This window comes from Podarcis gaigeae (genome assembly GCF_964106915.1).
Source record: "Podarcis gaigeae genome assembly, chromosome: 5".
Taxonomy (NCBI): Eukaryota; Metazoa; Chordata; class Lepidosauria; order Squamata; family Lacertidae; genus Podarcis; species Podarcis gaigeae.
Genome location: NC_139681.1, coordinates 53,861,342 through 53,882,447, shown reverse-complemented (window position 1 = coordinate 53,882,447; position 21,106 = coordinate 53,861,342). Strand labels below are relative to the sequence as shown.

Sequence of the window (21,106 nt, the reverse complement as noted above, 5' to 3'; positions counted from 1 at the left end):
TCTTTTTTTGTTTTAACCACCCCTAAGCGATTTGGGATCATTAGCTGCTAACTCCTTATGAACAAGCTAAAAATCACAGGCTTGGACACCAATCCTTGGGGGACTCCACTTCCTACAACAACCCTCCATTGGGAGTAATGTCCATTTCTACTCTCTCCACTTTAGAAACTTTAGAAACATGGAAGTTTGTCCATCGTTTTGCTAAAGATCAAGTTGCATTCCCCCCTCCCCTGCTCAGTTTGAACTTTATATACAATTTTGCCAGTACAATTTTTTAAATAAACTTTCCTGTACCCTAGATGGCAGGAAACAGTTGGGGAAGAATCAATAAGCTTTGAGAGAGAGGGAATGCTTTTTGCTTCTGCCAGCGCCTAGTGGCAATATAGAGCCTCTCTAGGAAGTAACATACTTTCCTGTCCTTTTAGCTTTAGAGCCGCTGCAGTGTGTGTGTTGTGACTCTCTCTCTATGCAGCATTGCACGATTTAACACTCCTACAAAAGGAAAAGGCATACGCACAAGAAAACCAGGGACATTATCTGGTAAGCAATCTTCTATTATTTTATAACATATTTAAGTTGTGGTATGGAAAGCCGAAGGAATACTCAGCCACGCTTGGTATCTATTCTGCTGCATGCTTTTTATGTAAGGGTTGCAGACTTGGATGATGATCTGATGGTCTGACTGCAAGAGACACCTCCCCTTTCCCTGCCCTCAGAGTGCTTTTGTACAGTAAATTAACATAAACTTTCATGCAAGAAGGGAAGTAATTAGGATTGCATTTTCTCTCTTTAATGACAGAAATATGCAACCTCTTCCTTCCATATTGAAGATCCAACTACAGCAAATATCAGATGACATATTGCTATAATGGAGCTGGCAAAATCCTCATATCCTCAAGCACTACAAGACTACTTTTGAATCTAAAAGCATATCATGGTGATGAAATAATCCCGGAGAGTAAGGAGAGCCATGGATAGTTGAAATCTGCAGTCTTGGATCTTGCAAGGATTATTAAGGCTCTCTCTCTCTCTCTTTTTAAAGAGCCATATTGGTTGATAGAAGAACCTTCCAGTTAGGTAAAAATATTTATTATGTGAGGGAATGGGGGGGAGAGGAAGGGAATATTGAACATATGTAGTAGGAGGTGTGGGTGTGTCTGGCTGAGTGAGGTGAGTGGGAGCTTGAGAGAGAAATGGAAAGCATGTTAAGTGTGTGCATACTAGAAGGGCTGGAAATCAGAGCTAAAATATGTGTCTGTAAAAAGGGCTGTCATGGATTTAATTTTGAGGAGAGAAAATCTGTAATTCCAAGAATATTGAATTGCAATTAAAACCCACTGAAATCACTGGATTTTTCTCTTGAGTAAACCTGAGAAGGATTGGGCTGTGAACAGCAAGGAGTGAGATCTCTTTTAAGGCGGCACTCTTTCCCATGCTTACTTTAAAGTAAGCCATATTGAACACAGTGGGACTTTTGAGCAAACATGCATAGGGTCGGGTTGTCATGGAGGAAACAGGCATAGGAGAGAGTCTGAAATGAAGGAAGGTACGAGTTTGAAAGGAGTGGCCAATCTATTTCAGAAACACAGGAGACGATAATATATACAGAAGCGGACTGATTCTCAAACCCCATACCAAAGCAGTCCTATTGAAGTCAGTTTGTAGCAGCTAGTTAGGGATTGCAGCCTATCTGGTTTTGGAATGTGAATTTAAAGGAATGCGGGAAGCAAGGCTAAAGTTACCGTTGTCTTTGCAGCAACATAATCGGGGAGATAAACTGGAATTTGTAATGCAATGTAGAGAATGGAAGAGTTGTGTGGAGAACGTGAAGGGAATATGGAGCAGCAGAACTCAACTGAGATGAGAGGTGACTGCAAAACGAAAGGGGAAAAGGAATCGAGCAAGTCCCGAGGGGCTGCAGGGACCTGTAAAAAAAAGGGTTTAGAAATGATCTCGCTTATTCTCAAATTATTTCGTCCTGCCCTGTAACTTTGCACTGAACTGCGCAGTTGGGGGGCTTCTTTACCCCCAGGCGTGGTATTTGCAGACGTGCTAACAGACACACACGCGAAGGCGCGCGCCGCAGCCTGGATAGGATAGGGAGCACAACGCAGAGGGAAACATCCAAAGCTGCTTGCGAAAGCCCGCCGTTGTTGTTTTTTTTAGGTTTAACAAAATATATAGTAAAAATACAAAAACAAATCAAGGCAGCTGCGTGAGGGACTTGGGCTGCGTGCGCCACGTGTGGACGGTGTTCCTAATCCAGGCAATCGTCAATGTGAGCGTGCAGATCCTGGTCTTCGAAGGTAGACACGCGACAAGAAAAAAACCCTGTCACGTGTGGAAACCGACCAACAGCCCCCGCTCTTCTCCCTCTTGGGTGCATATGGGGGGCGGGAAGCAGATCCAATATTTCTGCGTGGAGAAAGAGGGCAGGGAGTGGGGCTTCACCTTCTGGAGACGAAGGCGACCTACCCGGGCGTGCGAGAGGAGATGTGGTGGTGGCAGCGGCGGCAATGATGACGGGCGGTTGGCCGGGCCCTCGATCGCCAACAGGCCCGCCCCTCGGGCCCGGCCACTGTGGAGCCTCCGCCCCTCAGGCGTCGCCCGCAGCCGCTGCGAGGTAACAACAAACCGCCCCCTTTGGCCGGTTCCCCTCCGGCTGCGGAGCGACGAAGTTACCCCCCCTCCTCGCGCCTGCCTGCCGCATAGCAACCCTGAAGCTCCGGCGGCAGCGGCGGCCCACCTGACCTCCTCCCCCTCCTCCCCGCTATTCCGAGGGGCGTCGAGGGGGGAGGTGGGGGCGGGGAGGATTCAAACTTGGACGAACGTTGGCGGCGCCCCTCGGCTTAGGGGAGGGCAGGCGCGGGAGAATCAATGAGGGCAAGAGAGGGGCGCTGCCAGATAGTGCGCCGTTCACTCCGGCCGCGGGGGGGAGGAGCCCGCGCGACCCTTCCTGCCAGATAGTGAGGCGACTACGCCCCGCCCCTCCTCTTTCGTCACTCCGGCCAGGCCCGCCCCGCCTTCCTCCGCCGTAGGAGGTGCTGCTGCTCCTGCGAGCCAGCCAGAGCAGCCGAGGCGGCAAGAGGGAAACACAAAGGCGCGGGCGCTGCTGAGGTAAGCTGGCTCCTCGCACCCTTCTCCTCCGTGGGGTGCACTGGGTGGTATCCTGAGCGCTGGGAGTCCGGGAGGGGCGGCTGGTTGTTCATTTACTTTAGCCCTCATACGTTTCTCGCTCAGGAGTGGGAGATTCAAAGTGTCCCTGTTGCTCTTGAGGGGATTTCTCTCTCCTTCCTCCCTCGCGCACACTTTCTTTTCGGAGGGAAGGTGTTCTGGGGGGGGGGGATTTTTTACGTCTCTCGCCGCCAGTTCCGCCCACATCCTGAGCCATGTTTAATTCAAAGAGAGTCCAGCCTCACCCCCCCACCCCGATTCATGATACGAGATATCACTCCGTTTATTGTTTTGGGGCACCGTGTAGGGGGTGGGGCATCACCAATGAACCTTCTGTGGAAGGAGGGCCTTTTGCTCATCCTAACTTCGGAGTTACTTATACTGTACCTGCATCTGAGCACTAGGTGTGTAACACCGCCTCACAAAGTGAATTTGTGAATACTCGGGTTCACCTTGTTTTTGGCTGCGGGGAGGGGGGAGTTGAGTGTCATCTAGATCTGAGAGCTCATTCAGACCGGGGGAGGGGTTGAAACTTCAAAAGTTCTTTTAAGCCATTTAGATTTGGGAGGCATGCTGACACTTTTTGTTTCATTAGGGTGAACAACACTGAATGGGCTAATGAGGCTTGGGCTCACCTTTATGCACCCTTTGTGAGTTGTAGCCAAATGGTTTGCAGCATCCAGAATGGCTGCCCTGCTTGCTTGCAGCTTGTGCAAACTAGTCAGTTTCCTAAGTGTTCTGTCCTCCAGCTAATTGCCATTGCATCCTTTACTTTGTGTGAGGTCCAGTTCCACTGATACTCTGCCAGTTGATCATCTGTGTTTTCTGTGGCTCCCCACTGAGGTGTGTTTTCCATCATCTCCCCAAGACTGTCTTGGGTATCTTACATTGACACATACTAGGTGTTCATATTGCTGTTGCTTGTAAACATGGAGCAGATTGCTTGTGCTGTTTGTCTTTTAGAAGTGTACACTGCTATTAATGTTGTGTTCTGAGTTATATTTTTGGAGAGCACCCTTTCATGGATATTGGCAGTGCAGATAGGATATTCCTCAACTGTCTGTGCCTATATCTGCCACAAATTATTCTACTTACTTTGTACTGTATTTGGTGGCTTGTTTCTTTGGATGAAATTTCATAAGAGGACTTGTAGATAGAGAGAAGAATAGCTTTCTATGACCATTCAGAATTATCTGGCTTTCCTTTTATTGGTAGTGTAGCTCTGTTCCAAATACATCATAGTTAGCCGAATTGGTAACCTCCAGGTATGCCAACCTTGGTGACATGGACTTCATTGTTATTATGATTTGATGAGTGAAGTGATATTAGATAAAAGTGAGTGAAACTTTTTGATTTCTTTCCTTTGTGGTCCTTTATTAATAAAAAACCAAAACTTAAGTCTATAGGCCTGCACAGTCTATAACTCACAAGTCAAACACAGTTTATTAGCCATGCATTGTGATCTGCCATATACTTGAAAACCCAACCATTTTAAAAAGAATCCTAGGCATACAGCAAAAAAAAAAAAAGTTTATGAAATTTCAGGGGGTTGTCATACATAGGAGATCAGCATTTGGCTTGGTAGGCCATTCATTGCAGGTGCTTGCTCTACACTACAGTAATTGAGCTGCTTTTGATAAGGCACATGGAAAGAACTGTTATAGGGTTGCCATATGTCCTCTTTTTCATCATAGCGATCCATAGTCAAAAATAGAAGTCGGCAAGTGTTTTTGCTCTTCAAAATATGGTAACCCTTTTCTGCTCTTTTTTGCTCTTCAAAATATGGTAACCCTAATAGTGTATTTTCTTGTGTGTGTGCGTACTCCTGCAAATTTTCTGCTCGAGTGCATGAATATGGGCATGCACTATGGCTATTGTGTTTTAGGAAGCTGCATGTTAATTTAGGACGTATCATTATAAGTCATTGTTGACTTATAAATATTACTACAGTGAAAGTAATTTGTATGCAGAAATATACGGATATTTTTTCCATTATGCTTAAAGCTGTGGGGGAGATCATTTTGCATAGAAGGGTAGAACATTAAAGTGCTTCAATGATAAATGTCTGCTTTTGTTTTCCCTTTCTAGTTTCATGACAGGTTGAAGTGCAGTTATCTGTATCGGAGTTCCACAGAGCTAAAAGACACACACATTCCCTTCTCCTTGCAATTATTCAGTGCCTTCCTTGCTTGGTGGTCATCCCCTTGTTGGCATAGTTGGAGGATTTGTTTCTGCTCTCTTTGCTAGGCCTTAAAGTACAGTGGTACCTTGGTTTAAGAACAGTTTAGTCTATGAACAACTTGGATTAAGAACGCTGCAAACCCGGAAGTAGGTGTTTTGGTTTGTGAACTTTGCTTTGGAAGCAGAACATGTTTTGCTTCCTGTTGAGTTTGTTCCATTTGTAAATTGAGTCCCCCGCTGCTAACCAGAGGCTTCCTGTTGTGTCTGTTGGCTGTTGAGTCCCGAGCACCCACGCAACACAGAGGTGATATATGGAGCTTTTGTTTTTGCTATATATTTTTTCCGTTTGGTTTTTTTTTTTTTACTGTGATTTGCTCTTCGTTTTATGGGATTGACTTGTGACTGTGGCTTGTGATTTCGTTTTCGTGACTTGTTTTTGTCTATGTAGAACCCAGTTCAGCTACTGGTTGATTGTGTGACTGCAGAAATGGATAAAAGCTCCCCATCCAAACAATGACTATCAGTGCATGTAAGGAAAAAAATAATTTTAATTTTTATCATCTATAATATAGTCTTATTTATTTTATAGTACAGTACATTGATTATTGTCTTCATTGATTATTGTCTTTCCGCAGGGCCTGTAAGACAGAGTTGTTCCACCTGGCCTTTGGCTTGGAGCCAATTTGATTCCCTCCCTCCCTCTCTTAATTTTTTCCTTTCCTTCTCCTCATGCGATGAGGCTACATTTTAATATTTTAATGTTGTATTTTAATTTTGTTTTTAAGTTGTAATCATTCAACTTGTTTTTATTATTGCTTGTAAGCCGCTCTGAGCCCGGCCTTGGCTGGGGAGGGCGGGGTATAAATAAAAAGTATTATTATTATTATTATTTTATGGATCAATGATCTCGTTAGATAGTAAAATTCCTGTTAAATTGCTTTGGTTTAAGAACGGACTTCCAGAATGGATTAAGTTCGTAAACCAAGGTACCACTGTACTGGGAGTGGGAGAAAGTACAGGGCAACATAATTTTGTTGCTACCCAATTGATGCTGCTGCAAATCTGTTGCATCCAGGATTCAAAGGCAGAAATGTAAGTGATGCTTTTGTATTTGACTGGATTACAAAACAAGCAGTGCACTTAGGGCTTGATGTTAGAAAGGTACTTTCAAATGTTGTAGGGTACAGAACACCTTCAGGTATTTGGCCAAGAAATACATTGTGGGATTCTCACAAGCGTATTCCTCATGCAACAGAGTGGCAAGGCCTTTGCACAACACAGCCCCCAGCTTTTGTTATTTGTTGCCTACTTCAGATTCCTTTGCCTTCTGCATCATGTTTAAGAAGTTGGTCTATATTTGGAAATTCTCACACCAGTGAGAGCAACTGACATGTGAAAGGGTAGAAGCTTGTTTCAATCTGGACAAACTTCAATTTTTTGAAGTCTGTGATAAATATAGTGACAAATATGAAGAAACAAAATCTGAATTTTTCTTATCTCTTTTTATGGAAATGAGTGACACTGCAGAGAAAACACAATAATTTTCAGAATAAAGAACAATTTGTTTTACTATAATGTTTTTGCTTTTTGTTGTTATTATTATTAATTGTTGCCTGGTCCTTATAAACTGGCACAATAGTTTCCTTACAATTCAGTAATTTTTAGCTCCATGTTTAACAAAATCTTTAAATAATATATTCAATTTGTAATTATTGTCTGAAGAAACTGTACTTTTTATGAACTAGACATGATGTTCCTTTGGTAGACAGAGTTATACATAATGCATTAAGATTCCTAAAGTAAGGACATGAATTTTGATACCAGTTCTTTCCTGAGAAAAAGGCAAGAGGGAAATGTTTACAGTGGACCCTCTGGATACAAATTAAATTCATTCCAGGGGTCCATCCGCAACCCGAAAATTCCGAAGGCAGAGGCGCCGCTTCTGCACACACACGTGGCATGATTGAGTGCTTCTGCGCATGCACGGGTGGCGAAACCCAGAAATATACATTTCTGGGTTTGCCATGTTTGGAACCCGAAAGTTACGTATCCAGAGCAATACGTAACATCTCTAGCTTGAACTAAATGAGAATGTTTGTTTTTAAAATGGTGGGGTCGTATCAATAATGTCTAGTAATGGAACTTGGGTAGGTAGAGATGAATCAGTCTATTTCTGGCCCATGTTGACATCACATATATTCATTTATAAGCTGTTCTGTTTCATCATTAATGGCCTCCCAACGATTTAAATAACTATTAATAGCTATAATAACTATTTAAATCACAAAAATGAATTTAAATATTTTTCTTTATCTCTGTATACACATTTCTAAATGTATTTTACCCTCAATTGTGTTTTTAAAATGCTATTTGGTGTGGTTGAATCAAGAGCTGAATTGCAAAATTTGGAGAAGTACGAAATCCAAAGGACAACCAGGTTCCAATCCATGTATTAGTCTAGGCTGTACAAAAGAGATCAAACTAAAAATGGAGACCAAGCTAAATTTTCCTCTGTCCCTAATCCAGAATTTGGAAGCATTTGCTTATATCTTAGCGACATAAGGGGAATGATTCTGTTTAATTAACAATTTTATGTAACCATACTCTTCTTGGTATAAGAGGGAAAGAGTACTGGTATTATAGTTTGTAGTAGACCTATGGTGAGATATGTATTGGCAAATAATATTCCACCCCCCTGGATAATCTACTACTAATATGTTTTGTGATGTTGCTGGATATTTAAAAATCTAATATAAATTTCAAAATTTAAATCAAATCAATTGCCAGAAATTCAGTAATTTGGTATTCTGTAAACAAATTTATGGTTTTTGAAATAATGTTATACTTTTTGTGTCCTGTTGTAAATATTGAGGAAAGTTGGGACAGTTGAAAGAAATCGGTATTATAGAGCAACACAGTAAATTACAGGGAAACAACTCTGTCCCATTTCTTTCACTCATATCAGTGTTATATTCATCTCTCTCTCCTTTGATTGCTGGAAATGCTATATATTCCTTTCCTACATGGTTAGTTCCTAAGTCCTTGAAAGAACAATATCCAGAAATGCTGTGTGTGTATTGGGGTACAGATGAGGTGGTGTAAGGGTTCTGAAGGAAGGATTAATTTGGATTTCCCCATATGCCCCTTTTGGATCCTGGCCAGTGTTAACACATCTTCAAGTTCTCTGCAACAATGAAAAGGAGAAACCTGCTCTTCAAAAGAATGTGTTATAGTTCTAAGCCTCCAGTATTCTGTACTTCTTTATGTTATTTGCATTGCAATCACAGCCATGCAGATGTTCAGACACCATGCCAGTGGCTGTTGGCCAAGATATGGCATTCATCCTTACTCTGCAGGTGTCCATGAGCCTCTGATTGATGGAAGCTGGGATTGAATGGCAAAGGATGAATCACTCTGTTATTGTTCTGTTTTCCTGCCAGGTTTCTTGGTACTATTTGGTACTTTGCTGTAAGCTAAAAGAAAATAAATGGATAGTTAAGCAGCAGTGCAAGCTTCAAAGTGAGGTTGTGTAATGCCAATCGTTGGATTTATGAAGGTGAATTAAAATACATTATGTCGGGTGTTAGATCAGTGGAGGGCAGACTTTAGACTTGTGAGATGTGTCTTGTGTTTTACCAGAACGATGAGATCTACCAAATGGAGCAAAGTACCAAAATATATTGTTTTTTTCTTAATATATATATTAATAATATAATATATATAAATAAAAATGCTGGAGTTTTTTTCAGAATCAGAACCCAGCTGAGCTTACCACCCTTCTACACAATTATCAATTCCTGGTTACCTCAAGCTTTCTTCTTTTCAGCAGTCTTTCCTTTTTGTGGCGGGATGGGTGTTATTTTATTACTGGTTATGTTGACATTATTGAGAGGCAGAAATCCTTGCAAATCACTCAGATGAGGATCTGCTGGTAGATTTCTGTCTACTGCACACCACTGATTTAGATATTTTGGTCTTGTTTGAAAGTTTGCAGTACTGTACTGAGGTATATTTCAGTTTGGGTTTTTTAGGACACATCTCAAAATAATAATATAAAATATGTCACAAAATATTCAGCTTTTAAAAATATGCACTATTCCTGCATAAAAGGTCTCCAACTGCTATAATTCATTTCTAAGTGTTCAGGAATCTTTGAAATCAAAACATGACTTAGAAGTTGGTTAGGATACAGTAGCTTGCAATCTAAAGGAAGTTTAGAGACTGAAATATCTGCCACCCGTTTGTTTTTATTTTTTAAGATACACGGAAAATGTTTGACTGCCTTCTGTTGCAGTTTCTTTTTAAAGCTGTAAATATTCCTCACAGCACCACTGGTGCTCTTTGACACAGTAAACCTAAAGCAAGGATCATAGTTGGAGACTCTTCCGAATGTTTCAGGATTAAAAGATGCACCCAGTGAGTGTCTTTTCTTTCTAGTTACCTTTGGCTTCTGTATAAAGCTGTTACTAGCTATAGTTAGAGATGATCCTACTATTGTAGGTATACAAACTAGAAGCAGCACTTTGGGTTTTTGTTATAAGCTGATAATGTGGTAGTAATTATGAAAAGCTTGATTAAGTTGGTTGGGAATTTTTCCACATTTAAAATCCAGATAAACAAATACTAAGCAGCAACAATACATGGTAGTAGAGTCTCCAAAATTTCACCTGTAGTTTCGTTTTTTTTTATTACGCATCAATGTAATCATTCAAATAATCTATTTTAATCTTCAAACAATATTCTGTGCTTTCTGCGTTTAAACAATGGGCACACCTACTGTGCTAATGACTCAAACAGCAAGAACACAACCATTATTCATAAATAAGTGGGACCTATTTTGTATTGTTGACTTGCACTTCTGTAGATCCCCAAGAGAAGCACTTTTGAATACATACCTGACTAGTAAAGTTTCGCCACATCTATTTGCTTAACCGTTATGATGCTGCTTGGATTTAATATATTAAGTGATCTTTTAGTTCTATGCGAACAAACCCTGACGTGGCTGCAAGGAAGAGATTGGAAGCATCCAATTTCACCTTGGATTCAAGTTGCCCTTCAAAACTTCCATGCTGATTCAAGCACTATGTCTTTTATAAAGTCATTCAAAAATCTCTGGATCATCTGATAATGGCCAGTGTCGTGTCTACAAAGATTGCCATGCAGAACTTTGATCTCAATCTTTCAAAATTGTCTATAATTTTAAGATAGTGATCTATTAGTTACCTCACATGATGTAGCATTTCTAGTACCTTGGGTTATTTTCAAGCATCACAAGATTACTTACTTTCAGACTATTTCTACCTCATGCTCTATGGCACTTTGTATACTATGTTAATCTCAGAAATGTGTGAGCTTCTTGAAGTTGCCTAGGGCGACTTTATCACCCATTCTCACCCCAATCTAATAAGGGAGGATCAAGTAGCCACTCAGTGTTACTCCAGACAAGGTGAGGTTAGTAACCTGGGATCACTCTGCAATAGGGCTGAACGATATATATCGTCCAAAACTTGTTTGAAGTACATATCATGATATCGGATTTTGACTTGGCAGTACATTGCGAATCATGATGTATGTTAGAGCTGGGTGATAAATAACCCAAAACAGGTTTCAAGTCCATATGATACTGGTTTCCTAATTTTTTACCTGGCAAAAATCACAATGTGGGGAAAACCATGAAGATGGCCAATGCCTCTATGTAGCTCCATCCTTTTTCCAGACTGTGATATAGCTGGATATCTCCCAGCCCTACTCTGCAACAACTCAACCCAAACCAACAGCCTCTCTACCAATGTTTGCCACAGTTTATTAGTATAATGTATGTACATCATCACAGTGTGTTTGGGCAGTACCTGAAATACTGAGCCAGTAAGATAGTTGAACTATGTCAAACTTTATTTTCCCTTCTCTCCACATCTAACTCTGTAGATCCCATGTTTATTAGTTTGTAAATGAAATGGAAACACTTCAGAATAAGGTTTCTGCATGCACATTCTGCATGCATCCACAGAGGTATTTGTAAATTTAAAAAGAAAATAAGATTTGTTAACAACACATAGCAAACAAGCAGCCCAACAAGGATCTTAGTAAATGCTTCTGCAGTTGAAACTTTGGCTTGGCTTAAAACTTGCATACTGTAGTATTATTTGCAATGTCTTATTTTAATAAAATACATTTTAATCCTGCAGAAAATATTTTTCTCTTCCCTCTATCTTCTTCTACTGTGGGGGAGGGACACATGAAATATTCTGTTTTCCATGTGATGGAAGTGACTTAAATTAGAATCCTTATGGATTTCTAATGGTGAAAGATTGATCTCACTCTTTTTCTTTGTGCGGCTTGGCATTCAAAATAGGTATGACTCATGTATGGCATATAACAGATTGAAAGGATGATCATAAAATTCTTTTCAGAACCGTTTGCATAGGTTTTTAGAAAAAAATTAAATCATGTTGTTCCAGTTGAGTACAGGCATAGTGCCCATTTGTGAGCTCAGTGAAACCCTGTGTTTCCCCCCTGGCAATAGGACCTCAGAGGCAGAGAAGAGGAATGTTGCAGGTGATGGGAGGTCCATGTGCCCTCTCATAGTCCTTCATCCTGCCAAGGCAGAGTCTAGATAAGTGGTTCCCAATTAGCTAATTACTGAGGACCCCCTATTTTTCAAAAGCCAAGCCACGGACCCCATACTTTTGAAAATTTTGATGACTCCATGGTAATTACCTCTGCAAAGCAATTTTTTGAACAGAATATGTAGTAGCCCTTAATAAGCAAAGGACTTTAGGTATATTAAAAACAACAACAACAGACTAGGGCTGAGCGATACCTGGTTTTCAACATTGTGATACGTCAGTGGCTATACATTGTGATATTCTGATATATCAGAATGTCTGAAATTGGAGATCAGATGTGGTGGTGAGGGAAGGAGCAGTCACAGAGGTTGGGTGGGTGGAGGAGGAGAGGAAGCGGAGTCACCTTCACTGCATGTTTTGAGTGGGAGGGGATGGGGTTGGGGGGTGCATCAAGCTGCTGTCAGCAGGGCAGACAGTGATGGCAGCCATTGAAGATGGACATCCTCTGTGACTGTTGCTGCTTTCCTGTGGACTTACGTGAGGAACAAAATATTGCTGGGTCAAAATCGTTATTGCAGAGTGATTTCAAAACCGATTTTGGCCAATATATTGAAAAATTGCACAGCACTAAAACAGACCATAAAATTTGTGATATTAGCATGCAGAAATGACAAAATAATAGTTGGGGTGGGGGCAAAGGATGGGGTCGCGGACCCCCTGGGTGCGTTCCGCAAAATCCCAGTGGTCCCTGGACCCCTAATTGGGAACCACTGGTCTAAATCTTTTATCACAAAATGTGTCCACAATATGTAATTAATTATTTCTGTAGTTCTTTCAATAATACAAAGTGTATTGTATTATCTATCAGGTTGTCATAATATGATGAAAACTTATCAACTCACTGGGCCATTATCCAGGGAGCCTTTTTTACTTGAGTATTGATCTGTTTACACATATATCCTGCCTTCTGTCATGAAATACCAGGCAGCAATACATGTTTTACTAGGTAACTTTCCTTTGGCACTGACCAGGCCCAGACTCACTTAGCACTGCCACGTTGGTCACCTCATGTGCCTTCATTCCATACCATGAGATGTGTGTGAGTGCTTGTATCTGCATATGTGAGCTTGCAGCAGCAGCCGCATATGTCACATTGAAAACTGTCTTTGAACTTTGGGAGTTGAAATAGCTGAGCCTGTATCAGGCCCGTAGAGAGCTTGCCCAGGGCAGCCAGTCCGAGTCGGGTGCTTCCACCAACTTAGCCCCCCAAGGCCTGGGGCAAGTGTAACCCAGCTTCTGCCTCCCCCATTACAGACCTGGCTTGAATGGAGGGGAAAGATTGTGGGGGGCACCTGCTGTTTAAAACATTATTTTTTTTTTGTACAGACATCTTCCCACATGCTTTTGGTTTGAGCTCAAAACCTTCAGGGTTGTAGTTGAGCAAAAGTTAGATGCTTCTAACTCAGGCATGACACACTTCCTTTTTAGTGTAATTTATGGCAACTGGTATGTTTTTTCTCCATACCTATTTGATTAAGTCAAAGCAGATTTGACAATTATCTTTTTCCTCAAAACATGAATAGAAGGATAGTGAAGAGAGAATAACCAACCTGGTGTGCATACCATTTCTCCTTTTTGAGGGGTTTGCAACATATCTATTGAATTTCCTGAATCAAACTTCAGCAAAACATTTACCTTCAGTTTTGCCCTTGGTCTTAGCTTAAGGCTGTGCATTAATATTAATATTTAAACCATTAATTAAAGCATTTAACATAGCATTCAGACAAAGGATAGCTGAATTGTGTAATGTCTGGTTTAATTCATAAAGGTGAAATAATAGCCTGAAGCTTTACTTTTGAGAGAGGCCTCCATCCAGTATTCAACCTTAAAACAACCTTACTTCATCAGGTAATCTCATCTTCCACCTTTGTAATATAAATTGTATGCTGCTTCCATTGCCTAGGGTTAAATAAAATACTCTCTTGAGTTCCTTCTCCTCGAACAAAGGTTTTGTTAGAGTGCTTAGAAAAACAATAAGGCTCTCTTTTATACAAGGTGACCTTTGATATATTTTGGCTTCAGGTTTCACAAGGACCTGTTGTAAAAGATTTTGGTTACAACCCTCACCTGACTATAATATGTTGGTGGTTAATTGTCAAAACATGTTTGAAGTTGAAAAGCAAAGCATGGTTGCCTCATCGAGTAAAGTGGAGATGATTGAATCTTTTACCTTGCGATACTTGCACAATTCTTTATAATCTATTGATTAGTAGAGCAAAAGCTGCCTGATATTTACATTTTACTAAATACAGAGTTGTCAAAGTTAGCTCCTTTTACTGCACAATAAAAATAAATCCAAGAGTGCTTTACTTATTGATTAACTTGGAGGAATGTGTAGCTTGCATATGTTTCTAAATTGAGAAGGACTGTCAAGGACAGGGGTGAGCAATGTGGCCAAGGACCACATTAGAGCCAGAGGGTAGGCTGATTTGCATACACAATTGGCATACCATAGTGAGCATTCCTCTGCCTAGTACTTTGATGCTTATGTACCTTGGAGACCTTTATAGATCAAGTATTGCTAACCTACATTTTTAGATTCCTAAGGTAGCCTGTTAGAAATCATGAGGTTTGATATATAGGAGTGGAATTCTCTGTTACTGGAGTGGGGAGCCTTTGACCATCCAGATGTTGTTTGATTGAAGCTCCCCTGATCATGGAGTTCTGTTGCTGGGCTGATGGAATCTAACAACATCTGGAGGACCACAGGTTTCCCAACCATGCTATACATACATTTGAGTAAACATAGGACTTTTACTTGTAATTAATTAATCATTTTCAGATTATGTGCTCTCTTGGTTTCATATATCTTTCTATAAACTCAGAAAGCAACCCCCCCCGTGTGTTTTTAGCAGGAACCTTTAGGCCTTCCAAAACCTGGAGGGTGGATTATTGTATGTCAAAGGTGACTTTATTTTCTCCAACGTGCTTCTAAATGCCATTATTCTGCCCTCAACAGAGCTTAATGTAAGGTATATATTGTTCATTAACCTGCTACATTAAGGACAAAGATTAATGAACATATGATAAGCAGTGCTTTAATTTAGTTTGCATTTCAGTAGCGTTGAATGACAAATGGAGATATGTGGGGGGACTTGGATTAGTAAAATTTCTTGGACTAATAGTGTTTACAGATATTGGCAAAGCTGACTAGTCTGATCAGTTTTAAATTAAACTTTAATATTACAGTATTGAATACTGTATTAAGAGAAACAATTGTATTTTTTCAGAGAGATGCCTGTTTTGTGCCCTGCGTGGTCTGTTGTCCGGCGCTGGAGTCATGCGTAGGTCAGCAATAAAACAATAGAGCACCCAATGTCAGTGAAGTTAACTCTCTATGCAAAGAAACAAAACAGCTTAGTCCTACTGGTCATAGTAACCCTTCCCAGTAGGTCTTGCCCCAATTAAGTAGTTGCGAGGACTGAAGGTCTCTGCTTTCCCACTGTTCTCTAAGGTGCTTCCCTTGGTTCCTTCCCCAGCAGCCTAAGGCTCCATTGCCTTGCCTCTTGTTGCTCCACGCTCTTCATTTCTCTGTGTATTCTGGGAGACCAGGGGGGAAAGGGAGCTGGTCGCAACAGGAGGGAGAGACTCCCTGGACTCTTCAGCAGCCAGCCTCATCTCTGTCTACTGACCTTCCTCCTCTCCAGTCTATGAATCAGAACTGCCCCAGCTTCTTCCTGCTCACTAAACCCTGTTGTCTTTTCATCTTTCAACAGCTCCTTTTCCCAGTCTGCTCCGTCTTCTCCCTCACTACTCATCATCATCCCCAGCTGGGGAACCTCCAATCCCCTGACTCTGAGCCTTCTTCCCCGGGGGGGGGGGGTGTCCCTTGGTGGTTTCCCAGCTGGTGCCTCTCACCACTCTTCTGAATCCAGCCAGTCCATAACATCTGTATACTTCTCAGTCAGCTGATCTATCCTTCAAGATTTAGTTAAACCAAATATTTCTATAATGTAATTATATCTATAAACCGGTATTCAGTAAATTTATATTTGCTTTATCTGTCTTAATTTGATGGAGTATAATCTACAAAGTTCAGAATAAACTGGCAAAAAGGTTGTATGTGACTTACTCATACCTGAAAGTAGATCAATCAAGTTAATCATGACTAAATTAAATCCATTGATTTCAGTGGATCTGCTGTTCAATATGGCTTAGGCATATACTATATGAAATATGTATTATGTTACAGTTTTCAAGCATGTGAAAGTCTTGTACGAATAGAACAAAAAACTGTATTTTAATCTTGTATTTTGATTACAGTCTTCCTCAGTTTTCCTTCCAAATTTATGACATTTATTACTTCTAGAAGTATTTTCTGAACACTTGCATTTGGGCGGGGCGGGGGTTATTGGGTTGTTTTTGTTTTGATTATGTATTTTGTGGATTTGTATTCTGCTTTTATCCTTTGAACAACCCTGAGACCTGTGGGTATAGGGCAGAATACAAATTGATATGATATGATATGATATGATATGATATGATATGTAGTGGGCTGAATAGATTAATGGCAAACTAGTACTAGGGTTATTCTGTAAAAATGTCAACCTATATAGTCCTATATTTATTTTCATATATTCTGCATCATTTTAAATATACTTTTGCAGCCTTTCATTATCTGGCAACAGTTTTCCAAACTGACATTTTGTGTGTGAGTAAAACAACCATACTTGTGACATGCAAGATGACCCAGATTTTTTCTATTTTTTTCTAAGCTTCAGTTAAATACACCTCCCAAAAAGATAATAGGCTAATGATATTTTATTTCAGGGGTCACCAGCCCTTGTAGACTAGTGGACAACTTTTCAAATTTCGAGGGTGTGTTGGGCATGCCTGTCACAAAATGGCTACCAGGGAGGGGGCAATGCAAACACAAAATGGCTGTGGTAGGAAGTGTTAAAGCACGTTGTTAAGAAGGCAAGTTTAATGTAGCACTGCTAAGGAGGTATGCCCAATATCCAATTAGGTTTGTGTGCCCTACGCAACCTAGACGCCATAGGCAGAAGGAGTATTAATCAACCTAAACTTCTGCTTATATTTTACATTACCATACAGTAATGTATATTGTGTGGTATGGGGAAGAGGACAAGATATGGGTTCTAAATGAGTAGATGTATATGCTAGTATTCATCTTTGGCTGTCAAGATTTCACATCCACTTCTATGCATGTTTTAAATGCAGAATTAAATCCCACAGTGTTCAATAGGACTTTGAACACGACTACATTCTTAGGGAGTTGAATATGAAAGGCTCCTCCGGGAACATTAAATATGACCTATTTTCATTTCTACTTCAGTTCTGCGTTGTCTGCATGATGATGTAATCATAGTTCCTCATCTTACATTCAAAACAAGAAATAAAGAGCAGGTACCGTTGATATTATACATTTTGGCCTCTTCTGAAAATAGGATTATATTATATAAACATTACTTGCAAATCCCACTGCTGGTTACATAAACTTGAACGGCATCATGATAAATGCAAGAGGCTAACCTCGGCTCCTTCAAAGTCCCCAACATGTGCAAAGAGAATTGAAGATGGGGGTTGAGCAATCATCTTTGCTCAAGGGACCACAGTTGTGCTCACACCTGGTGAATGCATCTGTCATCCTTGTGACTTTCCTCAGGATCGGTCAGATCTCATGCTGAGGCTCATCAGAAATCAAAGAGATATCCTTCACCACCACCTGCCTTTTTCGGGCTCTGGAAATTAGAGGAATGACTCCATCTTTTGCTAAGCTGCCAATAGGCTTCCAAGCAGTAAGATATCTCCCTTCATGGCTCACAATGTTTGCAGTGAAGCTGGAGTAACCCCAGAACTCAGTGTGATGTTACAAGACTTGTTCCTTTCCCCCTTAGAGAAAGGGCAGAGTTGGTGGCTGCCACAAATTTTGGCAGTCTATGAAGTCTACCCTAGGTCTTCTTTCCAGAATTCTCTGTACATTCCAAAGGGCTCAGGTGTGGGGTTTGTGATCACTACACATTAAATATTGTTTGGACACTCGGTAATATAGTAAAATTCAGTATGAAAACCTAATCACACAGATGCTATTGAATTATTTTTTTCCCCACAGATGTCAGTGGCATGCAGGGTCATTTAAATTATGACACTTGGCTAAGAAAAGATTAGCAATTTCTTCCCTTAGTTCTGTTACATCTGCGAAAGGTTATTTGCCTTTTTAGCTTTAAATGTCAAAGTGTGAGCAAAGTTACCACTATACTAGATAGTATTCCCTTGGCTGGAAAACACAGTTCACCACTATAGTGGTAGAGGGCAGGCTGGATTGAGCAGCAGAGCTGAAAACTACTGAGGTGGGAGGAAGAGACTTTATGTGCTAGTCAAGGCTAAGAAAATGTAACTACTGTTGGAAACACAAAAAGCTGCTTTCTTTTGAAACATAATTGTATATATTGTTAGAGGTATCATTATCCTAACTGATGTAGCCATGTTCTTCATCTTCTCAGCAGTTCATGTTTAATGCCTAAATGTAAAGCTGTGAACTAGTTCACTCAAAGCTTGAGATAGTTATGAACTTAAAAGATTTGTGACACTCTGGATGTGTTTGAGTTGGGAGAATTTTATCTGAGAACTAGTATATTGAAGCATACAGACTGCAACTCTTTTATAAAATGTAAAGAGCAGGTGACAGGGAATCCTTATTCTCCAAAGCCTAGAAAACCTGCTGACTACCATTTAGTTCTCTCACAGCTATTAAATTGTCCTCATTGGATAAAAAAACAGTTTCTCCAATCACATGCTGCTTAATAGGTGACTGCAGTATATGTGCTGTGGCAACAAAATACATAATTTCTGATGGTTAGGAGAATGGAAGCAATTACTCATGCTTTCTTGACATAATAATCAAGTACAATGATGAGCAACACATGTGCCATTGGATCCATTTTCTTGCAGCCTGGAACCATTTTAACAAAACATGTCTCCTTTTTTGCCACCCCTCACTTATCTGGGATTCATACCTGCCACAAAATTAAGGTTACTCTTTCCCTTGAAACTTGTCCCTGCATTTTTTTAGAAGTATGTTTTTGAGAGGTTTCTGGTGCCCACCACTAAATCTGGTGATTAGGCAAGGAGGTGAATAGGCTAGTATTTTCTTCTCATTTTGTTCAAAGTCAGAATGCATGCTAAACTCTGTATGTAATGGCCATGGTATGATTTCAATATGTTGTACAATCCATTAAACTTCTATTACTCATCCCAGTCTGTCAGGAGTGGTCATACTAGAAATTCAAACTGAAACAGATAGCAATTGCTCAATTTCAAATGTGAATCTATGACAAGATTCTAAATGTGGGAATGAAAATTTGGGAAGTTACAAAAATTATTATGTAGCAAGGGAAAATAAATAATTGAGAAAAAAGTATAAAAGTAGTATAGCTTGCTACTTTTAATGTTTGATTATTTAAAATTTATTATCTAATTTTGCCATAAAACAAAACAATGACAGTGTCTTCCCAGACATGTAAACAAAATTCACCATGACTGAATAAGTGAGAGTCATAAGAGGATTATAGGGAGAGTCAAATGAGGGCAAAACCATGACATGATTACAATGTAGCTTGACTCTGGTTATTTCTGTGTGCTTAAGTTACTTTTCTGATCTGCATGCCCTTCTCAAGGCTAACTAGCAGGCATGCTTTTTTACTTCCATGTAGAAATAAGAACTGCAGTAAGAATGCTGCTCTGTGCAAATGAGCAAGGAAACTTAATTTCAGTTACTGAGAGATCTGTCACCTTCTCAAGGTCAGATGCCATTCCAGTAAATTCCAGTATTCTCCTGTAACATCTGGTCTTGTACAGCAGTTTCTGACCTGGAGGCTGATTACTTGGAAAGATCCACAACATGTCTTGTGTTACTCAGGTTCTGGAGCTGGCTTCTTCCACTTAAGAGCAAAATACAGTCGTACCTTGGAAGTCGAACAGAATCCATTCCGGAAGTCTGTTCAACTTCCAAAGTGTGGCTTCTGATTGGCTGCAGGAAGCCAAGGCAACTTGAGTTGGATGAAGAGATGAATAAATGCCAGACAAGTTTTGAGTCTAGAAAAATTATGATTCTATGTGTGGGGTTGGAGATAGAATTTTGTTGTGGGAGATTGTGTTTATTTCTGTTATTTCCTGCCCCATTTGAATTCCTACATCTATGTCTCACTTTCTATGCTCACTTTAAAAATCATCAGTTATGATTAATGTACACATACATTTTACTTCAAGGCCTTCAGTTTTGCTTTTGTTGAGTTTGCTGTTATAGTTTATCATTCAAGAAAACAAAATGTCACATAATCTTGGGGTCCATTCACTTGTTTGAAGAGTGTCTCATAGGTAACAGTTACTATAATGCATCCATATTATTTAAAATGCATAGATTTATTGCAGTACAAATTGTTTAAGATCAGGTTTGATTTCTTGGCTTCATTAAACATCTGCAGTAGGGGAAAATATTTTGTATAGACTTGATGCTTGGCAGGGGGTTGGACTCGATGGCCCTTGTGGTCTCTTCCAACTCTATGATTCTATGATTCTATGCTTGACAAAAAAAATGTGTTTCGCTACAGTAGCATCCAAAGGAAAGGAAAAAAAAAACACTTTCAGAAGTTGGTCATTTCCATAACTTGATTAATAATGAATTTCAAATGTGAATTTATCAAGTGATTACAAACCTATGTGTTTAATGCTTCATCTTGTGGCATACTGTATGTTGCTAGCTCTGGTAAGTGTTGTCAAAAGGAAGTAAAATAAAAACTATCAGTGTCTTCTTAAAAATACCCTTTATAATGCAGTTTTCTCTGTTTTTCTTTATTATAGTATTTTTAAATCCTTCCTTGATTTCTATACATGTAAGATAATAGTTGCTGGAAAGTGTTTTAGAGGGATTACTTGGACTTTTATTTCTACTAGGTTGTTTTGTTTTGTACTGAAATTGAACTCTTAAAAGAAGTCTGGACACTTTACTAAGATATTAAGACTTTGCTATGGTTACTTGATTGAATGCAGCCATGGGAATGTTGACAAAGCCAAGTTCAGGGGCGGATGTTTCATTTGCAGTGGAAGGTCACAGAATTATACAGAAGAGCTTTCACCAATGGGGGTGTGGAGCTGACATATCTTTG

General features: G+C 40.1%; 1 protein-coding gene across 28 annotated transcripts in view; it reads left to right on the top strand.

Moving 5' to 3' along the window:
- Positions 1–281: 281 nt before the first annotated feature.
- The window catches only part of ADD3 (adducin 3), a 100,924-nt gene continuing 80,099 nt past the window's right edge, over positions 282–21,106 (top strand). For 4 of the 28 annotated variants that reach the window (XM_083741579.1, XM_083741597.1, XM_083741587.1 and 1 more), the window contains exons 1-2: positions 5,425–5,502; positions 5,804–5,884. The gene's annotated coding sequence lies outside the window, so the exon portion shown is untranslated. Of the gene's footprint in view, positions 541–799; positions 1,868–2,303; positions 3,118–5,424; positions 5,503–5,803; positions 5,885–21,106 lie in introns of those variants that run through there. The other 24 variants (XM_083741577.1, XM_083741589.1, XM_083741584.1 and 21 more) reach the window with 18 other exon arrangements.